Source organism: Cygnus atratus, chromosome 13 (assembly GCF_013377495.2).
Source record: "Cygnus atratus isolate AKBS03 ecotype Queensland, Australia chromosome 13, CAtr_DNAZoo_HiC_assembly, whole genome shotgun sequence".
In the NCBI taxonomy this organism is placed as follows: Eukaryota; Metazoa; Chordata; class Aves; order Anseriformes; family Anatidae; genus Cygnus; species Cygnus atratus.
In genome coordinates, this window is record NC_066374.1 from 10,109,754 (window position 1) to 10,135,225 (window position 25,472).

Sequence of the window (25,472 nt, forward strand, 5' to 3'; positions counted from 1 at the left end):
GTGAAAGATGGACCTGAACCAACACTTGAAGTTCAGAAGCTTTCTACATTCTAACCAAACACTCAGAGCAGAACCTTACTTCTATGCAAGAAAATAGGTACATTTTTAATCATTGTAATGTATTTTTACTTGTGTCTCCAGGTGGTGCCTGTGCTCTAATTCAGAGGCTACAGCAAAGCTTTTTCTAAAATTTTGTTCTGGGGTGCCTGAATATAGCCCTCTTTTACCCTAAAAGATGAGAAATACAATGGTTAATTTTTATACCCATTTATGACGCTCAAAGAATCTGCTCAGAGATCCAGTGATACATGGTGACCTGTGGGTCCTGGTTCGTGTTCTGTGGCAGAACGGGGTTCTATAAGGAACTGCAAAGGAGTTAGGTGCAAGAGAAAACTGATGTCCTTAGGAAGGCCTGCTAGCTAACAGAGAAAACCCTGACTTAACCCAAGATAGAAAGTTTTCCCTTATTTTCCAAGATGAAGGAACAAAAGTATAGGATTTTTTTTTTAATTCATGCAGCTAGGATTCTTCCAAAGAGGGGGTGAAAAAACATCTAGAAATGTCTCAAAGCACACCTGCTACACCTCCACTGAGTTCTACATTGGTTTGCCTCAGAAGGGGTTAATTGATAAGGCCTTTAAAATATTTGGTTTATATTTGAGTCCCTCTATGTGCTGTATTTTGAAGAACAACTTCTGGAGGAGGATTTGCATGTATTATTGTCGTAAATGGAAACTCCCATTGAGAAACTGAGCATGAGTATTATTTCACCTAAAAGTCTATTGTTAATAGCTGCATAATATATTTATTGAAAAAGATTTTAAATAAGCTAATTCAGTGAGTAGTTGATAGCAATTATGTGACTTCCCCATGCTGAACACAAGCCTTCAAACAGAGAATAGATCAAAACAAGGAAGCTCTTTGTTTTTCCTACTCATGAAGTCCCAAGCCACCTATGTTCAAATGACACATTCTCTATTCTGCCTACAGAGGATTTAACTGAAAGAAAGTTATTCCCTACCCAAAGATCAAATTAAGTCTATTCAGGAAACAAAGTTAGAAACTGAATTTCAAATAATTTAATTACACTATATAATTACTTTACAGGATCCATAAAGTATTCATTAAACAATAGTAATTCCTACCTGATTCCCACTATGACACACATTATGCCTCTGAAACATAAAAGAGTTTAAATTCTTTCTTTTACTGAGCTAATGAAAATGTTAAATTACACTAGCAAGAGCCAACTGAGCAATTGAAACAACCATTTCAAACAGATGATCTGGGATGATACAGTATGTTTCAAGGTGGGAAAACATTATTAAATAAATTGCTAGGGCATGAATGCAACACCCGGCAGTTAAACTCAGCGGGCCATAAATGATTCTAACTATGATTTCAGCATTATTAATGTGTTCATCTATCTTTCCAAAACAGTCAGTGAAAATATGGATAAATTTTTGAAGACAACTATTCTGTAACAGAAAGAAGTCTCATGTTGTCATTTAGTTACCATATGCATTCATAGAATTATTATTTGTCATTTAAATAACCACTGATTAAAACAAACAGAAAATATATATATATAAACCTGTATCATCTTTAGTTGCTATTTTGTTGTTCTAGTTCACTGGGCATTTAATTAAGATTTGGAAACCCAGTCTGCATTCTGTAGTCCCCATAGTTTCAGTGGAAATGCTGGTTGGAAGCATACTGCAATAACTGTCCCTTTTTCCATCAAAATTGACACCAGTCTCAATCCCTCTACAATATGAGAGTTAAGCCTGCATGCATTTCTCAAAAGGAATTACAGGGTGGTTCTTCTTACTTGAAGTAATGACATGTCAGCACTGCAAAACGCACTTAGACAGTGGCTGTCACTAATTAGATCTGGATTTGGAGTCCATCAGCGCTGAGGTTTGACTCACTCTGCCCCACTCTGGGGCAGAGCACTGCGACAACCAGGCTGGGCTGCTCTCAGGACCTGAGCTCATATCTTACTCAGGACTCCAGTGATCACTACATTTGTATCAGCAAGATGGGACAGTGCAGATATACTCATAGAAAGCATGACTCTGTATCTGAGGGTCTAGGCTGCTTGGCTCCCATCTCTGCCACACATCTCTTTTGTGAATGCAAGCTATTCACTCTCACTATTTTTAACTTCCCCATATCAAACAGAGAAACTATGACTTCAGCTTGTCCAAGTTGTTGATACAGACTTCCAGCCTCCGGGGCTACCTCCTGTTGGGCACATTTACTTAAATTTAAAACCAGGGACTCTGTGGTCCTAAAGCATTTCATGTCTGTCCTGCTTTAACTATGAATTCAATTTACAATGCCACCCCCACCCGGGGTCTTGAGAAACACCTCTCGTGATCGCTGTCATCTTGATACTGAAAATTGCCTTGATGGGCAGATGGGCAATCCCAGCTAGCTTTGGAGTTCCACCCTCTCCTGCTATGCATGCAAGAAAGGTTCCCATTTTTAGCTGGCTTAATTTAATTGTAAATGTGGCTACACCATCTTTAAGCAGTTCGTGGTAGAGAGTCCCAAGTCAGCTCATGGCCCTCTGGGCATTGCTACCGTATGAATTTTAAAAGCTATTATCAGTATGACAGACCAAGGTTTTCAGTAAGAACCAGTGACTGCCACAGAAATTGCACACAATCCCAGGGAGCCCCCCAGTCAAATAGATACCATCTACAGGAGCACACCAGTACCTCCCCTCTATTATCTGTTGTCCTGGTTTCAGTTAGGACAGAGTTAATTTTCCTCCTAGTAGCTGGTAGGGTGCTATGTTTTGGATTAGGATGAGAAGAGCGCTGATAACATGCTGATGTTTTAATTGTTGCAGAGCAGTGCTTACACCAAGCCAAGGACTTTTCAGCTTCTCGCTCTGTCCTGCTAGCGAGCAGGCTGGGGGTGCAGCAGGAGCTGGGAGGGGACAGACCCAGGACAGCTGACCCAAACTGGCCAAAGGGGTATTCCATACCATCTGACGTCATGCTGAACAATATATAGGGGCGACTAGCCGGGGTGGGGCTGGCTGCTCGGGGATAGGCTGGGCATCGGTCAACGGGTGGTGAGCAATTGCATTGTGCATCACTTATTTCATACACATTATTATTAATAATACTATTATTATTATTATTATTATTATTGTGGTTATTATTTTTCCTGTCTTAATAAACTGTCTTTATCTCAACTCACAGGCTTCACTTTCCCGTTTCTCTCCCCCATCCCAGAGAGGGAGGGGGGAGGGTGAGCGAACGGCTGTGTGGTGTTTCGCTGCCAGCCAGGCTAAACCACAACATCTGTAGAATGAAATGAACAAATTTAAAGCAGATGCATTTACAAGGAAAAAACTCTTCATGTCATTTGAGAAACTTTATGTTGTTTTTTTTTCACTTAGTAGGCAGTCCAATCACTAGAAACAAATGGAGAAGAGTGTGACCATTTTGGAGAATCCATAGCATTTTTCCAAGTGTTTTAGGCATCCTCTCAGACACAACATTGAGTGACCGAGAAAGGGGAAAGAGCTATTCTGAGAGCTGGATGAGATATGAAATTTCTTTATGTCCAGCAGATAATTTTTTACTTCCAAAAAATCATGTGTGTGCCAGAGGCACGCAAAAGAACTTAATGAATTGGAGAAAACTCACAAGTTTCTAGGTACCTTTCTTGCAGGTTCCTCTGGATATCCCATTCAGTTTGTCCAGGATCATGTAACAGTATTTTGACCCATAAGAGAATCTAATGGGACTTATAATAAATGTTTTAGTTCCCCTCTCCAAATTGATGAATTGTTGATGAGGTGGTGGCCAGTTACATAATACTTAGCACACACAGCTGTGTGTTTTGCAGGAACAAAAATAACCAAGAAACTCCAAAAAAAAAAAAAAGGCAAAGAACTGCCACAAAAATGCAAAATACCTGCCAAAGAACACAAGAACACAAACACAAAAAACAACTCATCAAAGAACACCACAGTGCCAAAGAGTGAAAAAACACAAAAAGAAAAAAAAATGCCAAAACACCTGCCAAAATGCCTTAAATGCCAAAACCTACCAAAAATGCAGAAAAAGTAAAATTTCCAAAACTCAAAGACCCCAAATTGCCAAAATCCCATGCCCCCCAAATCCCATGCTGTATTGCAAAAATGAAAAAGAAAAACCTTCCAAAAGTGTAAAAAAATCATTCCCCAAAATGGCAAGAAACCACACCATAAACTCAAGAACCAACAAAGAAAAAAAAAAGTAATAAAATCTCCCCAAAAATGCAAGAAAAGCTTGCCAAAAATGAAAAAATGGAGGAAATGCAAAGAAGCCTGATGAAACCACAATAAATACTCATCAAAAATTCAAAAATAAAGCATGCAAAAAGCAACCTATGGTAATTCCTTTTTATTTTTATTAAATTGCTCCAGGTGAACCTTGAGCAGGGTTACACTAGGCTCCATGAATATCCATGGAGACACCTATGCCACAGATAATTTGTTCTTATGTAGCAAAACCAGTTTTATTCCTATTTCATATACAGCCTGGAAAGAAGCAATGACTGACTCAGGGACACAGATAGAAACCTTCTGAGTTCAAGACACCCCCACCCTACCCCCCAAAAAACAGAAAAGCTACTGAAAAACATTTAAACTCAACTTAACTGAACATATCCCACCACAGAGTAAACTAAGACTGCAATACATCATCAAAGAAGTTGAGCCAGCCTGAGCATGACTTTCTGAAGGCAACTGTCACACTATCAGCTGTCTATACCTTTTTTGCAAGTTGAAAACACCACGGTACATTTCCAAGGTAAGAGGGCTGGCAATAAACAAAAATAAGTGGTTATGAAATCTTATTTGCCACTAAACATTTCAATTTTCGTAAAACTGCAGATTCTCCTAAGCTTCTGTATTTCAGTTAGGCTGGACTTGAAACATTCCCTCCATCTGTATCAGAGGGTAGGCAATAGACATTACTGCAATATAAATGACAAACACTAGTAACTGCAAAGTTTATAGTGCTGCAACATATTTCTAAATATTCTTGTTTGTAGCAGGACAGGAATACACACACATTTAGCAAGCCCTGGAAGAAAAATTTCTAGTACGTAAGAAATCAATATAATATGTTTATCATGTAATTTACCACAGTAAATTACCCAAGCTATGAGCAGGGATATTATTTAGATCAAGACTGTTGCTTTTGCATTTTTGTTTCTTCACCTAATTTATTCTGGTTATTCTATATCTCTGCAAATGTCTACCTAATTATGCAGGCTCATAATTTGACTAAAACGGCAAAGCAACAGTAAGAATCTATTACTAATGATGTGAAAGATTGCTCTCTGTTTATATTTATTGTTTAATTCCCTGTGCATTAGTTCTTCAGCATGTCTAGAAAGATGCATTCATATGATCGGTAGTGCTATGAATTGGTCTGCAGGCAGATTTGTATTTCAGCAGCATGAAAGTGATCTACAGACACCCTGTGCTCTGTACCAAAGAATCATTTAGAAAAATATATTGTAGCTTATGGACTGCTTAACCCTAAGATATTTTGAATGAAATAACTCACTCTGAATTCAATTATAAGCAGAGCACCACCTTCTCTTTACATAAAACTTTCATAGTGACCTTAGGAAATGGCGAAACAGAACCATTTTCAAATAAATTAACTCACCATTGATTTCTTACACATGAGACTATGAGGTCACCAGCAGCTTTTTCTGAGTAAGAAGCTGAAGGATATTTTACTTTCTGGTTTGTGTTAGGACTAGCAGTGAAAGCTCTTACAGAGCAAATGGGCACTTGCTATCGAACATTTTGTATTTGATATCAACTACTGCTATGAGTTGGACTTGATGATCCTTGCGGGTCCCTTCCAACTTGGGATATTCTATGAGCACAGAATCAATTCACAGTGGCCACCATCACCTGAGACAGATGGCTCTGTGGTGGTGTCCCTGGAGCGCATCGCACGCAAGGTAAGGAGAAGCAGCTTAATGTTTATAGAGAAAGATTAGGCTGAAGTGCGGTTGTGGTAATTCCTGCAGACTGATAGCAAGCTGCTGGTTAATTAAGACAGCTGATTCGCTGCAGTTTTTTAAACCACAATAATTTGGTTGTATATCTAAGCCTAAGAAGAACTTTCACCATTCTGTCCCATGTGAGCTACAGTAAAAGAAATATTTGCGTTTCAAAACTGCCTGAAGGAAAAGCAAACTTCCTAGAGAGTGCACCTGAAATTTCGCAGTTGTTGCGTCTGCTGGCCCATCTGCCCTTACAGTAGTAAATGGAATAGCTTACCTGTACAAATTGCTAAAGTGTGCTTTTATGCATCATACCAGAAGCCTCAGACTTCTGTGGCACTGGCTTGGCACAGAATATCTGCAGTCTCCTTGGCTTCACTCACCACCCCTTCCCAGCAAGTCAAGACACTGAACAAGAAATGGATTTCTCCAGGCCTCCGCCTCTTTTCAGAGTGAGGTAGAACCACTGTCAGCATCCCTTCAAGTTGTCACAGACCAGAAGGCAGATGCTGTCATGGCTGATACTCTGTTCTCTGTTTTGGGGAGGAAAGGGGGCAGGGAATTGAGCAAGTCGTTTAAGGGCACTGTGGTTTAGATCCCACAGTGAGCATATTGCTATCCATCACTATCAGCTGATTCCTACAGATACGATTCAGATATCCAGCAGGCATGTAATCAAGAGATGACCACACATCCTAGGATTCATTTTAGCTGATGTGTCTCAGAATCAAAATCTGTGATCTGAGCAAAGAAATCTTTAGCTGTAGCTTCTAGGCTCTAACTCCCACCACCAGCTGTGGTTCAGAAGCATGCAGCCTCCCAGTCCCAGCCATGTACAGACTGTCTCTATTGATTGAGGGTTCTTAGTTTAGAAACTTCCTCTTGCACACCAGCCAATAATCTGTCTGCCAGTGTCTCAGTCATGCCTCGCTTCCTTGGGATCATGTTCTCAGACTGCAAGCTTCTGCTGTGACAAAAAATGCTTAATTTGAACACTGGATGACTAAATACTAACTATAAAACACTAATGAATGCAGAGAATTTTGTAACACTGGTTTGGATAATAAACTCTTAAGGCTAGATGTTTGTTTAAACTTTCCAAATCTGTTCTATCATCTTGTTCTGGAGGGGAATCCACTCGACTAGAGATTTCTTTTAAAATGTCAAGGCCTTTCGCTATCCAGTTGAAAGTCTTTAAACATACACATCAACTGCATGGAGCACTAGTAATTCAGAAGTAACTAACTCAGAAGCCAGTAACTCTGGCTTTTAAATTAAGGAGAGTGAATAAAGTAACTCTGAGCAATTCAAAATCATTACTGATGCTTTTCCTCCTTATCATTCAACAGAGAAGCCTGATCAAGATGCCTAACTTACCCGCTTGTACTAGTGGTTCTCAATACTGCCCAAGATTGCTCAGTTCATTTGATAGCCAACTACCACTAGAACCCCAAAAGCCTCAAAAACAGAAAATATTTTTCTGATAACAGCCAATTTCCAGAAAACAAGCTCAGACATTTAGGCACTTCTTTTCCTTTTTTTTACAATGAATTTGTCTGTCTATTCCCTTTTCTTGGAAGCCTGACATGACAAAATACACATAATTAGCAACACGCCAGCAGTCTCTTTAGGGGTGTGTTCCTTTTATTTTGAACTAAAACCAAATGTAAAGAATTTTCATTTTATATATATCTAAAATAAAGAAACCCTGTGAAGTGTAGCTAGTAGAGGCTTGCTGTGCTTTCAGTCATTCAAGTCAAGATCATCTAGCAGCTATTTGTATGCATATTCTCCCCAGACTGAGTTGGTTTTGTCTCTGTTGATCTTTCCTGTTTGAACATACTTGTGCTCATAATACCTCTCCAAGGATAGCAGCAGAGTTATTTCTAGCAGAATAATTTCCTATTATTATGATTTAACTGTTGGGGAAAAAAAAATATTCCAAGAATCCGAATCTTGACTTCATACATTCCACCAGTGTCAGCAAGAAATAGACTCACATACATTAAGGTCTGACCCAAAGTCATTTTCAAAGGAGCACAGGGCTGACCAGCAAAACTCAGTTTTCCACATCCTAATGCAGTGCCCTAACCACTAGATTACTTTTGAACTCGCTGTGCACAGTCAGGGATTTGATTTTCAGAAGCAAGCATTTGCTAGCTGTTCTTTTCCACTGCTTAGCAGAAACTTGGTTCCATCAGGTTAGATCAGTGACTTGGAGATATAACAGAGAAAGAGAGACAGTATCTTCATGAAAACTTAAAAGGATCTGAGGGACTTGAATCAGGAGAATAAAGCCTTTGCCCACTCTATTTCACACACAGTCTGACAGGGAGACCTTGAGATAGCAATTGTAGGGAATAGCCATGATTTCTGATTCCTCCCTAAACCCCTAGTTATTCTTCTTCCATGGAAATCATTGATCTAGCTCCCTAAGATTAGCACAGAGGAGTATTCACAGGAACAGTGCCATCCATACATGCTAGGGCAGATGATCCTCAATGCAATTTCACATAAAATTTACAGAAGCCACTGGCACAGTTAACACTTATTTAAAGCATTTTTAAAATGTGATCGAGGCATGTTTCTTCATGTGGAACTTAAAATTATGTTTTTTATGTTGCCATACTGGCCCTGCAACTGCACATGAGAGACCTGAACCGATCATGTGGGGCAAACTTCAAAGTGAGATGAGTCAGAATTGCTATCCATCCATAGGAGGGATGCATGAAGCCTATGTATGTATATATGTGTATATATACATGTGTATATATAATATATACATATATATGTAATATAAACATATTTATAATATGTACATCTTTTACGTTATATTGCATATATATATAACTCTCCTAAAAAGAAAAGAGAGTAGTAACACCACCTACGCACCCACAAAATCAAACCCAAATAAACAACAGGGAGCACTGCACACTGAGTTAAATTCTGCTAGCACCTGTGATACAGTGAAATCTGCAAGCATAACAACTTTCAAATAGATATTTTTCTTACACTAATTATATTGTGTAGCAAATGATACAGGTTCATTAGATAGGGTTACCCTTGTCACCACTATTTGCAGTGGATTTAGGTCCAGCAGTTGGGAGGATGCGCTGTGTACTAGAATGACTGACAGCCTATATAAATTACTTCAGGACAAGGATGGCACCCCAGAATTAACAAGTGAGCTGTGTCAAACTGTTCCTCAAGCTTCACAGAGAGGTGGAAATTTCTCAAGGTCTGAAACTCAGCTGTTATACATCAGACAACTCATCCTGCATAAACATTTATAATGTTGTTAATTGTATATGCTTTGAGGGATTTAATGCATAAACACAATATATGCAAGATGCATATAATTTAATATACACAAACAAATGTAAACATAACATACATACATGCACATGTATACATGTAGAAGAGAAAGATACCTAAAATAAAATTCACATACAGACATGGAGCCCACTTTGAAATCAGGGACACTGGTTGATTTAAACAAGAGTTCAGAAAGACAAACCTTTTGATGATCATTTTAAAAATGGCATTCTGGAATTTACCATTATTTGCCACCTCTCAAATGTCTGATTTCTTTCAAAACCGACAAATGAACCTAAGGGACATATGAACCATTAGAAGGGGTCTGAAAAGTTCTACTTTGAATTGCCCTACCTTCTAGTAATTACTTCCCTTTGCATGGCATTTGTCCCTGTCATTGGGGACTATGGGTTGTCCAAAACAAGGTTCTGGGATGATTACTTCCAAATTCAGAAGATTTAATTATCTCATTATGGAAATTAAGCATCATCTGATAACTAATCCTGCTGCATCTTATTATAAAATATAATCAAAAGCAGACACAGTCTGATATTAAATACAAATTAGCATTAGAATAATGTGAATGCTAAGAAATAACCTCCATGTAAATAAAGATTTAAAACTGCATAATATTAGAGGAGCTATTGTAAAGCCACACACAAATACGTAATTACAGATATTTTGCAGAATGTGCATTATATTATCATTACATTATAATGTGGCCATTGGGGTCCAGAATTTACAGCTGTATTACAAAAGGGGCTCCTTCTAGCGGATAGTGGAAAGAATAACTGAGTAAGAACATCATGGCAAAGTTTAATTGAAATTTTATTAATACTTCTATGCATCACGGTTCGATTCATTCAATTTATAGCAGGTAAAATTTAAGACATTATAATTTTTAAATTAATAAAATAATCCCCAATCTCCACAGAAAGCCAACTCTTTTATCTGCTACTTTTCATTTTATAAAGCTTTAGCCTCCATGGGTAAAGAGATTCTGTGCAGAAGTTAGCAGTCAGCACTCATCTCTCTCCAGAGATACTTATCTGGTCTATCTCATGAAGTTTTTTATTATTTTTAACTATGTATAGATAAACTTGGCTTACAGCAAAATTCTCACAATCACAGCATCCTTTTGAACATTTCTCTAGCTTGTTTATTGACAAGGAAATAGAGATCTCTTTTCTTCTTTGACCTAATTACAAATAATTATCCCCTGGGGTACAAGGTTAGCAGCAGGCATACGTGGGAATGGTCACTTTCCTGCATTATCCATTAACACAAAAATACACAACCTGATTATCTATGATGGCCTGCTTCCTGCAATATTTTATCTCATGATCCTATCTGGATTAAAGACATTTTGCCTTTGGGAGCCATATGGTTGTGGAATAACATATATTTTAAAATATATAAATGAAGTGATAAGGCTCTGTGTAGAGATGGACTTTTACTACTCTGTGTTTCCAGGGGTGGGATGCGCACGGAAAGATCCTCCACAGCTCAAGATCCCTCACGCTCCTTGGCCACACTTGGTGGGAACAGACTCTGTGTGAGCTGTGCCAGGGTGTGGAGGTGCAGCAGAACAGCCCATCAAGGTGCCTTGCTACTTCCTCAGTTGCACAGAAAGACTTGATGCAGGTCTGGCTGCACAGACTATGACTGACATCAAAAGGAAATGGGGTGTAGCAGAAAACAAACTTCAAAAACTGGGAAGAGGCCCCCGTCCTAACAGCTCCTTTGGGGGATCACAAGAACTGGTTATGCGGCTAAGTCAATGTGATCCTAACAGTCCCATCAAAATGAAACTCAGTCAAGAGCAAGCGACTGAAGTTCAGAGCAAGGAAAACTGAGCAGACTTCTGCTCTCATACATACTAGTAGCTATATGCATATTCTGAATGCCTAAGTAAGAATAACAGTGCAGCAGTGAGTGCCTCACCCTGCTTAAGCTTATATTCTTTTTTAGTCTACCTGACCATCGTCTGCGAAGGCTGAGATTGCAGTTCTGAAGTTGATATGTGAAAATCTGGTTTTGAAAGATCTTCAGGGATCTGTACACTGACAGACAAAACACACTGCAGTGTAAATAGGACTCATTCAATCCATACCTGGTTCTACTCTAATCCTGCAGAGAGATTATAACTATTTGCTGGCACAAGTGTGTAACATAAAATCTGCTCTAGCCATTTGCAATGGGAATATGTCTGTCCCTCAGATGTTTACAGAAATTTATCTTTAGCCTCCTAAGCAAAAAATGCGTTTTTGGAAAATTTTTGGAAATTTTGCATGTAACTTGGACATCATTGAAATGACCTCTAAATATAACTACATTAAGTATCAAATATACCTTAAACTGAAGAACTTTGAAAAAAATGAGATTTTATTTTATTTCTTTGATACTGTACATCTGTCATGTCAGGGACCAAAAAGGGGGTTATTAGAGTACTATTAACTTGAGAACTCATCTTGAGAGCTTCAATCCACTGTGGTCTACTGTGTCAATGCTTATAGAGAGAACGTTTTTATTTCACAGTCCATTGAGTCAATGGATGGAGCTGTCTCAGTCTGCTGGGTTAATGTGGGTGCTGATACATAGTAAATGCATTTACAGTATTAAAGAGCATCACTAAATTTTTCATTAAAAAAGCATGAAAAGCTCCATATTCTGAATAATATCTTGGCAAAATAAAACAAGTCAATTATTTGTTTTTCAGAATAGGAAAAACAATTAATTCATACTGTAAATTATTTGCTAGCTTTGCCACCGAGATTAAAAGGGAAAAATAATTTTATTTTTCTGAAGTTACGATAGCCCAGAGAGCATGTTTAAAAGGTCAGCACTGCACATATCAATTCATATGAGGGATAATTATACACACAAGTAGTTCTGCATTTATGACAGATTATATTCATTAGTAATGTTTTTCAAGGTCAAGTTGTTGCTAGTTGAGACTGAACAATTTTAGATTTCGAAAGAGGCAAGCAGCTCCTGCAACTGCAGCAAAAAAAAAGGTGTTTTGTGAAGTGTCCAGTCACACCCATGTTCTGTGCAAAAGAGGTTACACCGTTAAAATGAGGTTTTCGGAACAAAACTGATGAACAGAATTCTAGCACTGGTGGCACAAATGGTGCTGTTTTAATGTTAGACCTTCCTCAGAGTCCTGATAACTCGATGATGATTCCATTTAATTCATGAAGCATGTGAAAGCCTTGAAGGGCTGGCAGTCTCACAGGAGACACTTCATTGGCGTTTGTTATCTGCTGTTTTGCTGACTCTTACTTTAGGAAACTTTAATACAATATGATAGAGGTTACAGACAGAAGTTCCACTGACTTTCCTTGTGAAAGAAGGTAGATTGAAATCAAGACAAATAGCAGCTGTCTAGGACTTAATAAAATAATATACCTTCATGAAGGAAGACTCATAATTTGCATGAGGACAAAGGAAAAAAATAGAGAAATTCGTATGTACTATGAAATTTGTGTCAAAGTGTCATTTGGTTATTTATATTTTAAGCATCACCAGTTGGAAAAATATTTAACCTTTGTCCACTGACAGAATTATTTCTTTTTGACATTATTCAAAGACTTAATCAACTGGGAATAATGTGCAAAATCTTCATATCACGTCTTAGCACAATATTCTTTCATACTTATTGTAGATCCTTCTTAAATCCTTACATTTAATGAAACCATTGTAATAAAATAAACATTTCTAAGAAACAAATTAGAGATCTTGTAATATTTTTAACTTACGCGCACGCATATTTTCAGTCCAAATACATACCTAATGGTTAATTAAGTCCTGAGAACATTGCAGTTTTCCAAACAGTAAAATTATTTTGAGATTTTGAAGAACTGGATTATTTCCTTTGATACAGATAATTATTAGCACTAAAGCTACAGAGAGAGCCTTAACTTTACTGGACTTCGCTAACACCTGCACAAGAAGCATCACTGCTGATACTGCCTCATATAAAGACTCCCTGCCTAGCGTCCACAGAGGCTTCTACAAATTAGGTAGTCCCTACAGGTGCCAATGCCAAGTTCTCCCTCCACTAATACACATCTTACATGCCTGAAAGAAAGAGTAAAGGGGTCCACAGGAGAAGGAAGATCCCCAGCACATGGCTGAAAAATTCATCTGCTAGTGTATCTAAGCCCAAACTAGATATTTTTGTCCTTCTACTGTGCTTTGAGTACTTATGGACAAGCAACACTCCAGCACTATGGCAGTTCTGGACTTCAAAACATCTGAAAATCATTGCACTAGCAACCAGAACCGAGGACATTTTTGTGAGGCAAAACAGGGCTTCTATCATCATATACAACACCAAAAAAAAAAAAAAGTTTGTCTTAGGGTGTGAATTTCCTTGTTTCCTATCTCTGGTTACAGAATTTCTTAGTTTTAAGGAACAATCATAGGATTATTAATTGAAGAAGAAACATATCTCCTACTGCACCATCAAGGTTAATATGTCAAAAGAGTCAAAACTTGCTTTGCAAGACAACAAAAAGTAATGCAGATAAGAAGCATGAAGACAGATCGTGAAATACATTCCCTTTCATTTTACAATCCCATTAAAAGTGGAAAATAGAGTTGACCTGTTTCCTGATGAGAAAGTGGTCTTCCCCAAGCTTACAGTATTTTTCTTAGTTGTTGATTTCCTTTAGACGGTGTGCTTCTACCATCTCCTGGTCTCAAAATGCTTAGAAAATCCCATGTCTATGTTTTATTTTTCATTTCCAAATTGCATCAGGGCATAACTTGTTACCAAGTTAACATATGTTTATGAACTTACACTCTCTCATGAATAGTATTATAGTAATACCTATGACCCAAGAACATAGAACAAAACCTTAACTCTGTCTCATACAGGGAGTTTCATCCTCCCAACTTCTGACAATGTCAGTGCAACCAACTACTGAATCAAACAACCATGAGCATTATTTGAACAAAGAATAATTTGGCTAAGAGGTTGGAAGTGATGGCTGTAGTACACCACACATTGTGGCACAGAGTAGCTATGAATTTACATTTATAGAAAAGAGTGTTAGCTATGCATATGGCACTTCCAATGAGAACCAGTACAGTAAATAATCTGTGTGTTGACCAGCTTATTAATGCCTTTACATTAATTCAGAATTATTTTACTTACTGTATTGTCTTCTTGCTACTGGTGGATGAGAAGGGTTCAATATTCAAGTGGAGGTAAAGTAATTCAGGATCTAAAATAAGAAAACAACTGCATAAGTCTTAGTTATCACATCCTGAAAAACAACATTTTAATGTGAAGTTGAAAGACAATTTTCAGGGTAAAAAAGAAAAATCAGAACAAAATGTAACTGTGTTCAAAATGTGCAAATTGCTTTTTATTCACTTACACTGGTATAAATCTATAATAATGCAGTGACTAATTGTGCCCTGAGTAGGCAGAAGTGTGCCTGACTAAAAAGATTGGAAATGGTAGTTAAATAATTAATGTAAAAATACGCTGATGATCCTAAATAAGAAAATGTGAGATATTTGAAATGAAATAGATGGAATTAGGCAATCTACTTACTACATAAGAGGCATTAGAAATATCCATTAATTGCATATGCCACAAATAAACAAGCCTATGAAGGAGACATTAACATCTTTCCACTTCTGCTTAAGAGGAATGTGCCACAATGCAGTTAGTTTCTCAACAATTAAATAAAGGACTCTACACATCTAAATACATTTACAATACAAATACAAACCACACAGCTTGTATGATAGTGAAATTACGAAATGAAGTACTAATATAAATGCTGGGGAGAGGGGGCAGTGATGGAAGAAAACAGACCATACACACTTACTTGATATTAAATGAAGATTGAGATTAATTATTTAGGTGCATATTGTAAAGCAAATTAAATTAAAAGTTGTATTCAAAGACAAAGCCAGCATAGGAAGAGTAATTCAAACTAGGTGCACTAAGGTAGCTGTAGCTTTCTTCTGAAGGGCTTTGAGAGCTTGATGCAGAGAGAAGCACAGGAAAAAAAAAAAAAAAGCATTTTGAAGTCTTTTTGAGACCAATTTTCTTAAGAGTGTGTAGTTGTGGTTCCTCTCTGACAGAGCAGTAGCATTATTCTGAATAGTGAATGGATGAGAGAAAGCTGGGGAGAGACACCTGAGCCTAACAACACAACCGGGCAACTTCATCAGCATCAGAGTTAGCACTGAGAGTCTGAAACAGCCTATGCAGCTGGGAGAGCCCTGCCTCAGACAGCTAATGAGGCATCGCGGTAAGTAACATTTTCAGCATCACTAAAAAAAGAAATCATTCAGCTTCCTCTGCCTGCATATTCTTCCCTCTCTATTTTCTTCTTGAGCAGACAGAGTAGAGCTGGGGGCTTTATTGTTGCTTGGTTTTACTACTGATTGAAGAGATATGTTTGTACTTTCAGATATATTTTGAAACCCAGCCTCCTTTTGCAGTAGTATTTAGGCCTGCAAAACTTCTATCCATGTTTTAATCCATGTGTAAACTTCTGGGACTGAGCTTACAGCAGCCTGTCAGAGGAATGAGTGCTCCAAATGATGCTATCCATCTTGTGTCCATGCATTTTGCAGGTGCAAAGAAGGATAAATGATTTTAGTCTAATCTAGTACCTGCCTTAACAGTACTCTCATCACCATGGTAACCATGAAGGAGAAACACACAACTAACCTTTAAGTGTTAGCAGTACGGAAAACATGTTTTGTTCTTTTCTTTGGGATTTTTTTTTTCAAAAAGGTATATAATGCAAAAGATTCAAAACCAAAGACTCTTAATTTGCTCCCCGTGCTTTGAGAGGCAATTCTGTTGTGCTTCTTCTTTTGCTTTTGTAAATTCACACTGTGCTTCAGGGAAGAGATTTTCTTGACAGACTTGCAAATCAGGAATAATTGAGGACTTTGACGAACGTAAAACTCACGCAAAGCTTCTGTGACCTTGGCATCATCTTGATGAGTAATACACAGTTTCTTGACTTCATTCAGCTTAGCACTCAGGTTAAAAACAACACTGAGAAGCTTCAGCAGAAAACTATGTACATACAGCCACATATAAAAACAAAGAGCAGCCTGGCCATCATAAAATGAGCCCTGAAAGACTAAAACAAGAATATATCTGCCTTTAAAAGCCAGCTTTGCACACACAAGCATTAACTGCTTTGGCACAAAGACAGTTTATGTGAAAACTCACAGGGGACTTAAGAGAAAGTCTTTTCTCTTTACAGTGTCAGGAAAAGAAGTCACACTGATGCTGCTCCGTTTTCCACAAAACTTGTCAGAATCATGCATTCACATAGGGCCAGCAGCCAGTAAGTGCCCAGCACATAGCCCCGGTTGACACAGCACAGTGGGAAGCAGGCTGGAGAATGACTGATAGGATTAAGGTCCATTCCTGGGTCTTGTGCTGGCACGCCAGGTTTGCAATGTCCCTGTGTGATGCAGATGTGATTATGTGTGTCACCCAGTGAGGGCTCTGAGCAGCCTCCGTTACATTTCCCACAGCAACACCACTCTGGCCTTGCGGAAGAGTGCCCTGGGCAAACGGCACCACTCTCCAGATGCGTTCTGCCCTTTGACTGTGAGCAGGTTGAGGAGACAGGAATCCACAGCTCCTCGTCGCTTGCTCCAGGCAGACATCTGTGTCCTCCTGTTAGTCTGTTCATCATCTGACAAAGTTTTAACCCGGGCATAGTCAGCATTTGTGAAAAGTAGCATGCAGTATCATAAGCAAGTCTACAACCATATTTCTTTTCTCTGTTACATCTAGTGTTTGTAGCAGCAAATCAAACAACAGATGTATAGCATCTAGAGTCAGAAAACGTGTTATGTTCCAAACAGATTTACTCTGCAAATATTGGAAGATATTTTCAGCAGCTAATATTATAATTTCTACATTTTTCTTATGAAACAACCAGGATATAATACTTAAACAGACCATGTACCTTAAACAACAATAACAAAAAGTTTATCTGTTTAGAAAAAAAAAAAAGAAATGCAACTTGAGAAAAAAAAGCAATAAATTACACTGAATTGTGTATCTGTTTTGCTCTGTTTTATATCTCAATAATCAGGATCTTTTAAAAAAATTACAAATGCAGGCAATCTTTCTAGTATAAATTCATTTGGGAGAATAGAGATTTAATTACTGTTTTCAGATACTTAAAGTGAGTGTAATACCTGATGACAGTGTCTAAAATTATTATTTTCCCCGTAAGTTTCCTTTCAAGTTAAATATTTAATTTTCTAATTTCAGATTTGTTTACTAGTCCTACAGGAATACACCAGTAGAATGTGCTTAAAAGAAGTGCTAATAAAAACTATCAATTGAGCTTAGATTGTCTACAATTTGAAAATGAAAATCTTATTTAAGTCCTCAACTTTAGTAATATGCAAAATAAAAGAGACAGAAAACTAAAGAAATTAAGGACCAGAAGTCTGATCTTATTACCATGGTACCACTCATAAATAAAGCCACTCTAGGTCACTCAACAATAAATGAAGATTTAAGCTAGGCAATAAATGAAGATTTAAGCTAGGTCACATTTTGAAAATCACAATGGATATCAGTCAGATTTTAGCCAAAAACAGTTGTAGCGTGTGAGATGATCTCTGATATTTAATACTTAACTAACACTTACTAAAGACTATAACATACAAGTTTCAACTGCACTTAAAAACTCACACTCATCTAGGTTAACAGTTTAACAAAAGCACAAATGTGACCTCTCTCCTTCCAGTCTGCTGTTTGGTGGTTGCCTTATGAAAGACAATTTAGCTAATGATTCAGTTAATCTTTTTCTAACCACCCTCATAAATCTTGGATAAACCTTATGAAAGTTCAAGCATTATTTTAAATTACTCCTATTTATAGTCATGTCCAAACAAAAAGACTATAAAGTAAAATTCTAACAAAGGTTTCTATCCATATGGTATTATTCTAAAGTAAAGATTTCTTCACATCCATAAGCCCCTTCTCCTGTCATTTTAAAGCTGATGCACTTATTTATTTCCCTTTTCCCTTCTTTATTTCCCTTCTCTTGCACAAAACTGATCTGCAAAAGACAAAAATGGGCAACAAACCTTTAGATGTTGTAGTTAAAGTCCATCTATGTCTTTTATGGTAAGCAATGCAAATTTTGGCTTGTAGAAATAACCTTATTAGGTATGCAGGCTTTTCTTTAGAAACACTATCATAAAACCCACAGCTAAGTCATTAATCTTTTCAAAAAGCTTGTTGAGATCCCCATAGGCATTTAAATGGATCATAACAGCCTCACATATGAAACGTAGAGCTGCAGCCAAGGATTTGACAGAAGTGCAAATTTGGACAAATAAGACCATCAAAGCTTCAGCTGAAGAGCTTTCTGTCCTCTCCCCAGGACCAGGGGTTGACAAGACCCATCATGGCAGATGAAACTATAAGGAAAGAGATAAAAATGCCAAATTCATGCCAGCAACCCATGGACTGTTAAAAGCCTCCCTGGTTGAAGCCATCAGATATTAAATGATTATATTATTGTAGAGAGACTGGCACCAGAGGATAAGAAATAGAGTATTTGCCCAGAGGTCAGTATCCCCGTTTGTCTTAGTGGGTGATTATGTTGCACTCACAGGAGTGAGCTGAACACTTGCTGTATTGAACCGACTGAATTATGGTACTCTGTTACAAAGGAGATACACAAATAGCGGAAAAGACCCAAAAAAAAAAAAAACAATCTGGGATAAACCCCACAAATAAGCTGTTATAATACCCACAGAAAATGAAAACTGGACCAAATCCACTTACGAATAAACCAGTCCTCTGAAAGAACAGGCCCAGATTTCACTATTCATCTCCAAATTTCAATATTCATCTCCAGACCGGTTCCAGGCTACTTTCCAGATTAGGTATGTTTGCTCCAGGTTTTCTTACAATACCAGGATAAAGTATTTCACCCAGAGATCCAGACCCAGATCTATTGTACTCTAAAGCTGAGATGGTCAGAGTCATCCATCAAAACTATTCAGACAGTACTATGAGTTGAATTGGAGTTAAAGAAGCAGAGAACTTGACAGATGCTGCACAATGAGACCAAAAAAGCTTTGCCAGATCCTGGAAAATACATGAATTTCTGAGAAACAACAACTACAAAGTGTTTTTGATGAGATTTGCAGAGTAAAAAGAATCATTGGCCAGGAGAGAGACTGCAGGTATGAGAAAAATGAACAGAGAGGCTGCAAAACAAACCTCACAGCTGAAGCAAAAGAACTAACCAATGTTCTGCTTTACTAAAATTTCATAATCTTCAGGAAGAACTTTGAAAACACCCACACTATTTGTTTTCATTAACCGTTCCTAGTTTGTGCTTTTTCAGCTTCAGCCAGGTAAATATGGAGGACTTCAGTAGTAATTTAATGTACAAAATACACATTTTTTCTTCCCTGCCCAGTCTTCATGGAAATGCTTAATGTTGTGTAAAAAAATAAGCAGCACATTTTAAAAGCTATACTGCAATGAGACACAGAAGACTGTGAATGTGTGTTTGCATTCAGGGAGAAGAGATAGGCAGCCTTTGTGATAAGTTTCACTTTTTTATACAGGCATCTTCTCTGAGATTTCTGCTAACTGAGTAGTTAATTTACTTTTTCTTTTTAAACAGGGTGTAAAATAACTGGGAAATGTTGCACCAGCCACACGGAGAATTATTTCCAGTTATAGTTAGCATGCAAATGAAGCATCGCTCCAGCATCTAATCACGCCTCATTTTGTTATAGGTCTGAGGAACTCATCTGCTTTAAGCGCATCAGTACTTTAGAGAAACATTTCATGATAGGCGTAAAAGGCCTGTGAGTATGCAGGATTAATAAGCAGAAAAATAGCTGTAGTCTTTAAGTTCAGCCGCAGCCAAGAAACCTAATGACCATACTCTTCGCTCCTAAAGCATGTTCAACTCCTGCCTTGCTGTACTGTCCTCAACAGTTTTGTACCACACAGGTTTGATTTCTCTACTTGAAAGTGCTGACTCCATCCCTGTCACCATGGGGAAGAGGACAAGCAGAAACCAGACTGGCCCCATCGAACATCAAACACTTGACCAAGGATGCATATTGGAGCTCAGTATCCCAAAGCACTGCCTGTAAGTACTTCAAATGGACAATTCAGTTCAAAGCCATAGGAGATGAATCCTTGGCTGTTCCTACTACTGAATTAATCATCAAATCAGGAACTCATATGTTACTGAAATAGACTGGAAAACTATCTCGCTGAGGTGAGAATTGAAAGAAAAAGTAAAAAGCTAAAAATATTTTATAAGCTGAAAATAGAAAGAAAATCTATGCTGGCTCATCTGGAATGTTTGGTTTCAATATTTTGTGTTTCATTTAATGTTATTCCTTCACAATTTCCAACTAAGAATTATCTTAGCTTTCTAAAAGAAAACCTATTTCAAACAAAATCCTGGAACATTTCCATTCTGAGAATGTCAAAACAGAGAAGAGTGACAGATCTAGAACTTTTTGCAAAATGGAAAATGAATCAGAATGACTACTTCCCCAAGAAAATGATGAATTGGTATTTCACAAGGACCAGATAGCAGAATATAACCAATGATACTTCTGTTACATTCCAGGATCTGTGAGCTGCAAGCACTCACCCACCCTCCTGCGTCAAGGAGAGAGCAGCAAGCTGTCAGAGGTGGAGCCCAGGCCCGGATGCTCTCTGGATTGCCTACCCTCCCCAGACAAATCTAAAGTCACTCTTCCTGCTCCCTTCATACCAAAGAAATGAGCATTTCTACTAAAGCAATGCTTCCTCCTCCGTTTTTGCCAAAGAGCTGTTTTCTCATTTACTCTTACTTCAAGCTGCTCACTACCAAAAAGAATCAAAAAGTAGAATTTGTTTAAAGACCCTTTGAGAGCTACAAAAAATCACACAGAATTCCTACAAAGTCCATTTTGGGACATTGTTCCTCAGCTGTTCCAGTTTTTAATAGGTTGTCATTTATGCTGTTGTTCCTCAAACTGTCTCGTGTTTAATTTTGTAAATTTACATAAGGAATGCAGAATCATGAAACCAAAGTTACAGATGCTTTACAGCCAATCAAAAACAAACCTCAAATATTATTTTGCTCATCTTTTATTTGTCAGTGGTCTTTTTTAGAGACTTCATATAGGTTTTGCTTTACATTTATGTAATCAGACTGCTTTTTATTGCAGCAGAAAGCTTCCTGCTTGGAATGCATTTAGTTCACAAGAAAATGCTTATTTATTCAAACCAAACGTTTTTTGCTGTGCTGTAAGTCAGGCTCACTGTGACTGTCTGTCTCTGCTCCAATTAATATTTAATTATTTATTCAAATTAGAGCAGCTTCTATGGGACTGTGCCAGTCCAGAATAGCCAATAAGCTGGGGGACAGAACAGGCATTTGCAGGTACCCCAAGTTCAAACTCCTATGGTGATTTAATCTGGGGGTCTGAGAGGCAGGACGATGACCACCTCCCCAGTGATAAGAATCACAGCCAACCTATTTTGACTTGCTGCTGAGAATCTCAGTGTCAAGATCAAAGTCGGATCTGTTGCCTCATATGAAAAGTGGGGATGAGACTAAATTACTTCACAGAAATGTGCTGAATAATTAGCAGTTGTATGGTGTTTTGACATTGCATGTTTTTTAGGTGGAGGAAGGGATATTGTTATGAACACAATTTCCTAACTGTTCGTGTGTGCCACTCATTGTAAATCTTCAATCAGAATTGGGCCCAGGAATGGCAAAAAGATTCCAGATGTATAAAGATATAATGTATGAAAAAGAAACATCACCGTTTCATATTGGTCAACATTATATGGTTACCAAGTCTGTTTTTCACAAATACAAGCAGAGCTACAAAGAAGTAATCCTGTCTAGACTTATTTATGTTGTTTTCATATTCAAGGCTTGCTAGACCCCACATAATCAAATCTTTAAGTTCAGTGAAACTGTATTTTGAACACATTCAGGAATTACAAATATAAAATTTTAGTTATGCTCTTTTTTTCCTAGAAATACTTTATGTAATGTCCTGTAATATTCATGAATATTTGTGTGCAGACAACTCCACAGTAAAATCTTCCCTGGATGCTAGCAGAAGTACCTCACCACCTACCCCAGTAATGCCCTACATTGTAAAACTTCTTTGTGAGCTGGCATATGAGTACCAAGGCAGGCTGAAAAAAAAAGTGTGCCGCATCTGTGACATAACTATGAGATGACATTATTTTCTCTTTTTCTTTTTTTTTTCTTCTTCCACGAGTAATTTCCTAATCAAAGCCCAGAAGTTGTTGAGCTAATGAAAATGTCACCTGCAATTTGATGGAGATAGTTTTGATTACCTAGGTGTCATCATGCATACTGCAGTGTTTTCTCAATGACTGCAGAATATCTCATTTTCCTCCCCTGAGTACAGGCTCATTGATAACTGGAGGAATGATGCAGAGAAACATGAGCTGTGTGGCTGGTAGTTATCAGCCTCACACACCGCACCAGTTCCTCAATATGTCAGGACTTCTATCAGAATGAGTAAAGCTGGTTAATGGCTTTTCAGTGCTAAATGAGTTAATTGATAATCATGCACCTTCAGATTTAAAACATTGCCAAAAATAGTCCTGATGCACACAGCAAATTTGTGAAATTGTGTACTATTGGTGCCAATTGCTTTGCATCAGACCCAAAATATTGTGCAATGTAATCAGTACCAATAGTACACGAGGGCTGAACACCAGTGTGTGTAGTTTTTGACAAAGAAAAATAAATACACCTCTGGCAACATCTTTCACACATTCCAGTCAAATTCACCAACCTCTGAGTTTAGAAACAAAAGGAGCCATGAGAACATTTTTCGATATTTCAGAACTAAAATATCTGTTTTAAGAAATGTAGCATGATTTTTCTTTTTTAATTTTCTTTTAATGCCCTTGTAGAATAATTAAGTTTTAAAATATTGTGAATAGAAAGGGGCTGTTTTTATTGAGTATCAAAGCTTAAGCAATTTTTTCAGTTTGTTTCAAATACTCAAATTATTAAAAAAAATAAAGAATACCAATTAACAAATATATACATGTATATGTAGTTGTTCTTTGATTGGGTCTCTACGTTATGTAGACATGGTTCACTTTCATAGCTTTCCAGGATTTGAAGGTACCACTTGCAGTCTGATGAGTACTCTCTCAAGTACATTACCTACCCACATTATGCTTCAGTTTAACATAAACTAGAAGTAGTAATACTCAGCTTGCTCATTTAAATCCAACTCATTGAGACCTGAGTACCTAATCCCACTGTGTTGTTTTTTTTTGTTGTGTTGTTGTTGTGTTTTTTTTTCATAAATTACCATTTTGGTATTTATATGCAGAGATGGTCAGGATATTTTATCATTTTTTTTTAATGATTTTTTTTGAAAAAAAGGTGTGTTAAAGTTTTTTTCAGCATTTTAAGTTTCTGACTGAAGAGAGAGCATGACTTGAACTGCTCAATCCTATGCTGCTTACCTAGCAGAAGAAGTAAAATTTTGGGCTACAACACACTTCCTAAGATTATCAAAGATTTGCTATAAACAAAGGAGTTTGCAGATGAATACCATGGCATGTTTGCATACAGGTTGTTCACAAGATATTCGTACAAATTCTTCCTTTCTGTGGCATCAATGATTAATGAAACAAAATGTGTAAATTTTGTTTCTGTGAAGGGAAAGAAAATACATATCACCCCGATGAAGTCCAATTCTGTTGAAGATCAGAAAAGGTTTACCTCAGCACTAGTACTGATGAATCAGCAAGTAACCTCACAAGCCCTTTAGAAGGACTGGATGCAGAAATAATTATTTCTTGAGACAGTCCCGGACAAGATTGTTGTTTTGATGAATTGGCACACATGGAACTCAGAAATGATGAATTGCACTGACATTAATTCTATTAAAAGTTGCCTAATATGCACATAATTTGATTTATGAATTTTTCAACATAGAAGAGCACCCTCATCTCATATAAAGCAAAACTGTCCTATTTCTAAAACATAGCAATATTATGGACACTAGATATTGAATAACATCTTCCACTCTGTAGCTCTTTACATTCTCAGCAAGTTTTATTGCAGAATATGACAATCGATACATATATCTGCATACTTGTAAAGTCAGACCTGTCTTGTCTACTGTCAGAAAAATGACAGTGAATATATCTACTAGTTCTACATAGTCAGCAGTGTCTCACTTAAGTTACTGTTTGCTAAGTAGACAAAATAAATGTCCGTGAGGTGTTTCTATCTCAGTACACTGGGATACATCACTTTTTTAGGTTCTTTCAGTCATGCAGTTCTACAATTCTCTGATCCATAACACTCATAACAAAGCTAAGCACAATGGAATAGAATAATTTATAAAAACTAAAATACTTCATGTTTATACATATTTGATTTATATCCCTCTCCAGAGTTGTACTGGCACTACAAACAAGCTAACATAAATGCCTTTTTCCATGAAACTAACCCTGAAACCCTATACAAAGCCATTTTTACTACTGCAGATGAAGAAAAGAGAAAAAAGATACTTTATTTTATAAAGAGAAAAAATGTTTTTCCCCTTCCTCAAGGGTAACCCTGGCCATGAATATGTGGATAACACAAGTTAACTCAGAACAAGCTGAAAATCACCTGGGGAAATGAAGAACTACCAAGATGAGCCAAATATCACAGATGTCAGTGTATATGCTCTCGAGGACTCATCAGAAACTAGAGCAAAGGGGTTTAAAATGTATACAGCTAAAACAAACTGGCAGAAGTATTTTTATTCCAGTCAAGTAAAGTAGCAAATTTCTTGCAAAAAATCTATGTATGCATGTATACGATGTTTTTCCTGCCTTGCGCTTGTTGTCTTTATTCAGAAGACCCCTTTAAGTTTCTTTGTAGTTGTAAGACAGCAGAGGAGAGACCACACTTGCAAATTCACCCAGTCTAGGGAAACCAGTAACTACAGAGTAATGAGCATCCATATACTGCCAGGTATCCAAAGCCACATTTATCTAGCACTGATGAGACAACAGCTCAGTAGGTTTCACTTGCGATGATGATACTTCACTGTGATGA

At 37.4% G+C, this 25,472-nt stretch overlaps 1 long non-coding RNA gene across 1 annotated transcript; it reads left to right on the forward strand.

Annotated features, from left to right (window-relative positions):
• Positions 1-5,881: 5,881 nt before the first annotated feature.
• Positions 5,882-23,198, forward strand: LOC126913458 (uncharacterized). Its single transcript, XR_007708792.1, has 3 exons — positions 5,882-5,991; positions 20,354-20,495; positions 20,988-23,198. It is a non-coding gene; the product is annotated as an uncharacterized LOC126913458 (long non-coding RNA).
• The last annotated feature ends 2,274 nt before the right edge of the window (positions 23,199-25,472 follow it).